The sequence below is a fragment of the Silene latifolia genome, chromosome 3 (assembly GCF_048544455.1).
Source record: "Silene latifolia isolate original U9 population chromosome 3, ASM4854445v1, whole genome shotgun sequence".
In the NCBI taxonomy this organism is placed as follows: Eukaryota; Viridiplantae; Streptophyta; class Magnoliopsida; order Caryophyllales; family Caryophyllaceae; genus Silene; species Silene latifolia.
The window spans coordinates 139759455-139767865 of NC_133528.1; the positions used below are offsets into that span (position 1 = coordinate 139759455).

Below are 8411 nucleotides of genomic sequence, written 5' to 3' on the forward strand. Positions count from 1 at the left end.
CGTGGAGATTGGCTACGGATACTAATTGTTTATGGGCTCGTGTAATGAAGGCAAAATATTACCCACAGAATGACTCTATGGGTGCAGAGTTTGGTTATAACCCAAGTTATACGTGTTGGAGAATTGTGGAAGCGAGGTCTGTTCTGGTGAGGGGATGGAATGCATCGCAAGATTGGGGATGTGGAAAGTACAAAGGTGCGGGGGAAGGCGTGGATTTTAGGGACATAAAAAGGGAGAGTCATTTCTCTGTGTGTTAAGGGTAATGAGAATATGTTGGTGGCGGAGTTGATGAAGCCGAATGTAGGTGGATGGGATGTGGAGAAACTGGGTGAGCTGTCCTTGCTTTTTGAGAAAGAGAGAATTTTATGTATTCGTCTTAGCCCGTATGGTCCTCTTGATTCGTGGTATTGGGAATTTAAGAGAGATGGTGACTACTCGGTTAAGACCGCTTACGCGGCTTCAGATGGTGAGATGGGTGAGGATGTTGGGTCCTCAGCATAGGAAAGGGAAAGATGGCTCTGGAATCGGCTCTAGAAAATCCCGGTATGGCCTCGGAATGATAGTATTTGGATTTAGATTTGGATTTCGTTATCACCAACATTAATCAACCAAAAAAGCAACATCGACAAAAAAATCGCCGAAATCATACGCATCATGAGATTAATTCATGAATTGGAAACATAAACCATTGGAAAATCGGGAAAAAAGGAAAAATACTTGCTCTGATTGATGTTGGTGATAACGAAATCGAGCATAAACCCTAGAAATTTGGGGGTGAAATTGATGTTTATCGTAACAGAAGAGAGAGCGTGAGTTGGTAGATGAAGATTTGAGAATACGGGGGGTAGTATAGTGTATTTAGAATGATTGATTTTATTAATGAGTGAAATTTGATAGGATTTGCTACAAATCCAAATACTGTTATCAGCCCAAACAACAGATTTGGCCCAAATCCAAATTTGGAAATGAAATCCTCATATCCAAACAACCCATTACATGTTTTAGATGTTTATAAGTTTGTAGTAACTCATTGTCTTGAATTTTCATTCAATAGAGGCAGAGCTATTGAAGATCAATCATCACCACACGGACTTAAGCTTGAAATCGAGGATTATCTATATGCTAACGATGGACTTCTTCTATGGGATGCTATGAAGCAATGGGTCACTGACTACTTCATGAAGTACTACCAAAATGAAGAACAAGTTCAGTCTGATATAGAACTCCAACAATGGTGGGCCGAAATCCGTGAGAAAGGCCATGGAGATAAGAAAGATGAACAATGGTGGCATGTTCTTACAACTTCTCAGGTCCTGATTGAGATTCTAACAACTATTATATGGGTTGCGTCAGGCACCATGTTGCAGTAAACTTTGGTCAATACACTTTCGGAGTATACTTCCCAAATCGACCAACAATTGCCCGCTATCAAAATGCCTTATGAAGACCCAACTGAAGAAGAGTGAGGTTACTTTGTGAAAACCCATGTAATGTCTTACTGAAAACATTACAATCTAGAGGTCAAGGGATTAAAGTCATGCTCATATTGAATGTTTTGTCGAGCCACTTGCCTAAACGAGGAGTAGCTACTGTTTAAATCTACGCACCCTCACTTGGTCGAGTGCTAGGCTACTCGGCCGAGAATCCCCTACTCGGTCGAGTACCCGCCCTGCTCGGCCGAATCATGCCAAATAAACTACCCTTTGACTGAAAAACGCATATATCTATACATACATTACTTCTTAAACATGTGATATCAACCAAAAGCCAAATAATAACATAAAACATACTTCATATTATCCACAATATTCCCTATTCATGCAATCATAGACTTCAATCCATCTAACAATCTCACAAGAACATATAGATAACGCATGTAAAGGTTCCCAAGACACCTTATAGTGACCGACTCAAAGTTATAAGGGCAAATATGCGGCTTTAGGATGTCTCCCCAGACTTTGCAGTAGCTCCAAAGAACTACTACCCGGGTTCATTTTAATTAGACTCCCTATGTTCATTGGTTTTAGGTTCCAAAATCGTCTCTCTGATACCACTTTGTAACACCCTCATATACCAAGGTGCCTTACTAAGGACCACCCTAGCATATAAAGGTTCTACCATCTCGATTACACGAGGCAAGTATATCAATAGTGACCATAAAAGAACAATTATTAAAGTATATTGTTTAACTGATTATAAGTTTCCAAAACCAAACCAAAATATAAGAAATGCTAAGCCAAAATAAAACTCATAAAGAGTAAAAACTCGTGACAGCGAAAGCTAAGACTGTGACACCCTCATATACCAAGGAGCCTTAACAAGACCTTCCCTAGAATATAAGGGCATCACCATCTCGGTTGCCCGAGGAAAGTAATCATCAAAGGTCAATAAAAGAACATTTAAAATAATTTTACAGGTGATACAACCGAACTACTAAAACAAAAGATAAAACTCGTCAAAACTACATGAACTACTCCTGTCATTACTCGTGAAGACTCATCCCGTCAAGACTCCAACAATCATCCAAGACAACACCTGCTAAAACTGACTGCTCACCATAAGGGATCACGGCAGACACAACAAAACAAACAAAGACAAACCAAACAAGGTCAGTAACTGAGGCAAGACACAACAATCAACTACCAACATAATACAACACAGCTAAACACACACACACACCAGTCACAACCACTCCAACAAATCACCGTCACCGACTGTCCACTGGACCAACCCTGCCAGTGGGGGACCACAACCGTTCCCACCTAAGCCCCGCTCATCATACTGAGCGATAACCCTGTCCCATTAATGTGCACATCCCCTCCCGTGGCGGGTTCCACGGAGGGCAAAACTAGGGCGTGAAGCCACTCCCGCAAGTGACTCCACTCAGCCGAGGACGCACCTCGAGAACCAAAGATAATCAATCACAGACAGCTGCACTATAATAACAACCAATGAAACAACACACACCAACCGATTACCATACACAATCAGCCACACGGTCACAACAACGATACACTAACGATATAACAACCGACACACTAGATAACCAATAGAACTTGAGTAGGCGAACCTACCTTTAAGCCAACCGCAACAATTCCTCGATCAACCACAAGACATCAACCAAGCACGCAACCCCTATACAAACAGCATATAAGTCTATTACCACCACCACAACCCTACAAGGAACAACAAAGACAAAGACGATGATGATGACATACCTACGCATCTCACAACGGCGTTAAGACCGCTACCCGACTCAAACAACTTATCCTCAAGGCACTAGCATCCTCAAAGGCTCCCATGGAAGGTATTAGGTGAAGGGAAAGGAGGTAGGCGACATATAGGTCTGAAAGAAGGAGGCGGAAATGATTTGCGGTTTTAACAAAACACGATTATAAACCCTCGCTGAAAAGACGCTACTCGATCGAGTAACCAACCTACTCGATCGAGTAACCTCTACTCTATCGAGTACCACTCATCCTCATATCCTAACAAGACACTAGGCATCTCTGGCACGCATTCCCAAGAACCTTCACCTGCTCCCAAAGGTCGGTCAACGTCGGTCAACGGGTCCCTAAAAGGGCGGGTATTACAAAGACTCCAGGTGATGACTCTCTCATCCTGATCCCGCAGCTAGCATAAGCTCATCACCTATCAATATCTGCTCACCATCCCCGAATGGATCACCACAGTTTTATAAAACATAACGGGGTCAGCTCACTATATAATCAAGATAAGAAATCACAAATATAACCAATCCAATCCAATCCAATCACAGTACCATCCTCCAAACTCCACTCGTATCCAGTAACCGACTATACACCTAAGTGTGTAGCCCTGCCAGGTTACCCATCATAACAGGTAACCTCACCGCCAGTGGGGGACCGCAACCTTTGCCACCTAAGCTCTACTCATAGCAACGAGCAAATAACCCATATCCATTAATGTGCACATCCCCCTTGTGACGGGAACCACAAGGGGCGAATCAAGGGCGTGAAGCCATTCCCGACGATGACTTCACTCAGCTGAGGACGCACCTCACGAACCATAGACAAACAACAACCAATCCAAATATCCAAGAAAGATAATTCCAATAACAATACTAATCATGCCAGTACATCAATCAATATCGTCTTAAATCAATTAAACAGGCAACTGAGTAAGGAAACCCTACATTATAATGAATCTGAATCACAAGCACACAACAGAAGCTAGAACTGATCCTCTACGAAGCCTTCACCTAACAATAATCACAACAATACTAATCACAATCATACCAAAACCCCCCATTTTTCCCAGTCTAAACCATTAGGGCAAAACCCTAAAAGACAACACAACTAACATACAAAGTACTAGTGACTTACCGACGAAACTGATATGGAAGAGACGAAAGAAAAATTCACCAACGATCACTTGGTCTTGAGAGTGATTAGGGTGATTAGAGAGAGACATGGACGTCTTTAGGTTTTGTAAAAGTGATTTGTAAACTGTTAAAACGTAATTTATAATCTCTAATCACCTTACCAAAACTGCGGAAATTAATCCCGTCAGACCGAATACTCGGTCGAGTACTCGAGGTATTCGACCGAGTACACCTTACTTGGCCGAGTATCTCACTAATCGACCTAGTGTTCCTGAGCACTAGCCTGACCAACAAACATACGACACCCTACTCGGCCGAGTTCCTCTTATTAGGCCGAGTAACTACACTCAAAAAACTGTGGTATTATAGTAATTCCATATGAACTGCTTAAACTGTTCTCAAAACCAGATGCTATAGGTTTGGGTGTTCCAAACAATGTTTCTATATAAGCCTTGAGCGACCTTCTATCTTGCTGGTATTACGGCCTGAGTACTTACCAAAATAAACAGCGGTTCTATCAGAATCGTACTGAACTTAGTACCACTATGTCATATAAGTATGGTAGTACTGAGGTTAATTCTACCTCATTTCCTATATTCCTGTGACCTGTAGTATGAAGATCCTCTGGCTAGTCCTTATATTAAACATTGGATCTTCTTGTTATGTTAAGCTTTTTCCTCATTCTGTTTTCGTGTTTATTTGCTTTGATGAAGCAACCTTGGCCTTTACGGCTCAGATGTATGCACCAACTGTTTGCAGTTCAAGTTATCGAATAAAAAAGCGTTATTTTAATTTAGATTATCAACTTCTACATGTTTATGCTATAAAAATGTGTAGGGAAAGAAATGGAAAAATATCAAATGCGAGTTCTTTTGATAATGTGCCCTTTTTCGTTTGCCATTGTTTGTGGTCTAAATGTAGTTTTAGACTTTTAGTTAGACATAGACAATAAGATTTGAAGTCAAAAAATTGATTGAAAAATATCTTAATTGATATTGGATTGACCACTCGATGTGAGTAATGTAACACCCGCGTAATTCCCGTATTGGAATTTATAACTTAATTGGCCATTTAATTATTTTATTTATATTTGAAATCCTTATTTATATTTGAAATCCTTATTATTAAAAATTTGCTTAATATGTATAATAATAATAATAATGATAATAATAGTAATAGTAATATTTGCCGTCTTGAGTTTATAGTAGACTTGAGGCGTTTTTCCAAGCGCAAAATCGACTCAAAATGTGATTTTTGACCAAGTTTGACTATGGACCAACCACTCACCTTTTTCTCTCCACCTAACTCCTTATCCTAAACCCTACCATCACTTTTTTCCACCAAAAATCTTAGCAACTTTCACCACCTCAACTTCTCCATTTTTACACATCTCAAACCTTCAACCTTAAGATGAGCATAAAATCTTCGTTTCTTATCTTTTTTCAACGATTTTTGCGCCTATTTCGTCCTCTCCTTGCCCTCCATCTTTCTAGGTAAGAAATGTCTGAACTTTCCCCCTCTTTTCTCCTCTGTCCGTGGCTTTTATGGCCTGAGACTCCATGTTAAATCGTTCTTTTTAATTTGCGTGTAGATGTTAACTCGGACAACCCGAAGTAGTTTTGAGTCTAAAATGTGAAGAGAAAAAGGTAACAGTGATAGGTTACTCGATATTATATTGAATTTATGTGTGTTTATGTGGTTGTTTACTCTTTTAGTGAACAAGTTTGCATTTTTACTTGTGTTTGTACCATGTTTGTATGTGACGGTTTTATGTAAGTTTTACTTATCTATTTTGAGAAATGATGGTACCTTTGGATTCATTGTGAAGTGGGTAAATGAATTGGGTAGTTTATTTTAATGGGGATTGCATGTTTCATGCTTAAAATTTTGTCTTAAGACGGCTTCACAAATTGTCTAGAAGCCATGTGTATAGGTTGTTGATGGGTGTATTTTGTGGACTATATTTGAGTCGGTTTCTTGGGTAATTTGAGCCAACTTGTTAATTTCTGTCTCATGTGTATATAAATGTATAATTTGGGTAACGAGTATGGACGAATACCGCCTTACTCGTGTTTAGAAACCCGTCTTAAACTCACCCGTGTTGGCCTGGACACCTATCATACCTGACCGGGACGACCTCCAATACCACTGAAAATATGACAGATGGACAGGCGTCAAAAAATCAGGTGGTTTAGCCACTTGAATCACTCGATTCGGAGTCCGTATGAGTAAATGGCTAGGTTGCACGGACACGCCTAGTTTTGGCCATTCCCGTGTCGGACACCGTGTCGGACACGGACACACGTGGGACACGGCTGAAAACATTTTGGACAAGCCTAAAACCGTGTCCTCGGTTTTTATTTTAGAAGAAGACGTGTAGGACACGGTCCAACTAGGTTGGACACGACCCGTGTCTGATGGACACACCAAATAATGCACTTGAAAACACATTTGATTTCTAAATTCTAAAAACGAGTTCGCCTTTCACGACATCACTATTCACTAATCACTTCTCCTCTTACTCCTTCCACGCCGTCATCCTCCCTTCGCCTCCTCCGACCGCCGCTTTTTCACTGCCCGCGCCTTTTCTCGCCGGAAGTACAACTTAGGCTCATAAATCAAGGAAAAAAAACAACTATACTGAAATTGAAATTACTTTATTGCTTTAGCCTTTAGTGCAAACAATTTTCATTGATAGTTCATCAGAGAGTGAGGGGATGAAGACAAACGGCGGCGGCAGAGAAATGAATGTAGCAATCGACGATTTTAATGGTGCGATCGAAGTTCGGTGTTCATTATTGTATAGTGAAAGGAGGTGGCGAACAGTGGTGTCCATCTGCCGGAGAGTAGCTCGATGGAGGAAGACAAGGTTAGGATTTAGGAGTGAGGAAGAGGGGGTGAGGGAGGCTGATAAAGTGAGGGAATAGGGTTTGAGTTAGGGTTTTTCCTTATATATATATGGGTTTGAAAGTGTAAATAATGTAATGGGCCTCTATAATCGGTTGGGTTCGGTCATTTAAAAGTCATTTAAGGATTTTACTTTTAATGTTTTTTATTTATTTTGTAAGACTTGAAAGTTTATTTAAATTTGTATTTGTAATTTGGAACTTTATAGTTTGTAGGACATTTGATTTTCACGTATAAGACACATGTATTGTTTGTTTTACGGCTTTGTGACCTTTAAATGACCAAAGTTTAGATGTTGGTTGTAATGAGCTTTAAATTCCTTTTAATTTAATATGTATATTGGTTTTTTTGCTGTGTCCCGTGTCCTAAAAAAATCGGAGTGTCGTGTCCCATGTCCGTGTCCGTTTTCGTGCAACCTAGGTAAATGGCGCCCGTTTTACGGTTTCAAGTTCTATAAATATATATATATATATATATATATATATATATATATATATATATATATATATATATATATATATATATCCTTTGTGTATGATGGTTGTTTATGCTTTTTATTCGTATCATAACCCGCGTTTCCCTTGTTGACTCGTATATGTGTATGGGTGGTTCGGATTTGGTTTGTTTACGTTTTGCTTCGTGTTTCGTATTGGTTAATTCATTTGTTATCGGTTGTTTATTTTTTGTTTAAGTAACATGTAAATGTGAAATAAAATGTTTATTCATGACAGGAAAGCATGAAATGATGCTTTATACTTCATATTTGAGTTCATATTCATTTGTTTACATTTTGCCATGTGTTTTGTATTACTTAAGTCATTTGTTATCACGTGTTCCATTTTGAGCTCAAGTGACATATAAATATGAAATATAAGGTGTATTCAAGTTAAGATTGAAATGGTATTATATACTCCACATATGAGTTCTTACTTTTGTTCATGGTCGAACCTTTATCAAGTTTCAAGTATGAAATGACTTGCTATATTTCATTTATGGGTGATTACTTACTCATTTTCATGTTTCCATCATATTTCAAGTATGAGTGATTTATTCTAAGCAACTACTTGTAATGAGTCGTATTCTTGTGAAAATGTCATAATGCTATGCTTTCTTGCTTGACTTATCTTTACCCCTTACTTGT

The 8411-nt window shown here is 39.3% G+C and overlaps 1 pseudogene; it reads left to right on the forward strand.

Annotated features, from left to right (window-relative positions):
* The first annotated feature begins 270 nt into the window (after positions 1-270).
* Positions 271-1597, forward strand: LOC141649798 (lipoxygenase 2, chloroplastic-like; annotated as a pseudogene).
* The last annotated feature ends 6814 nt before the right edge of the window (positions 1598-8411 follow it).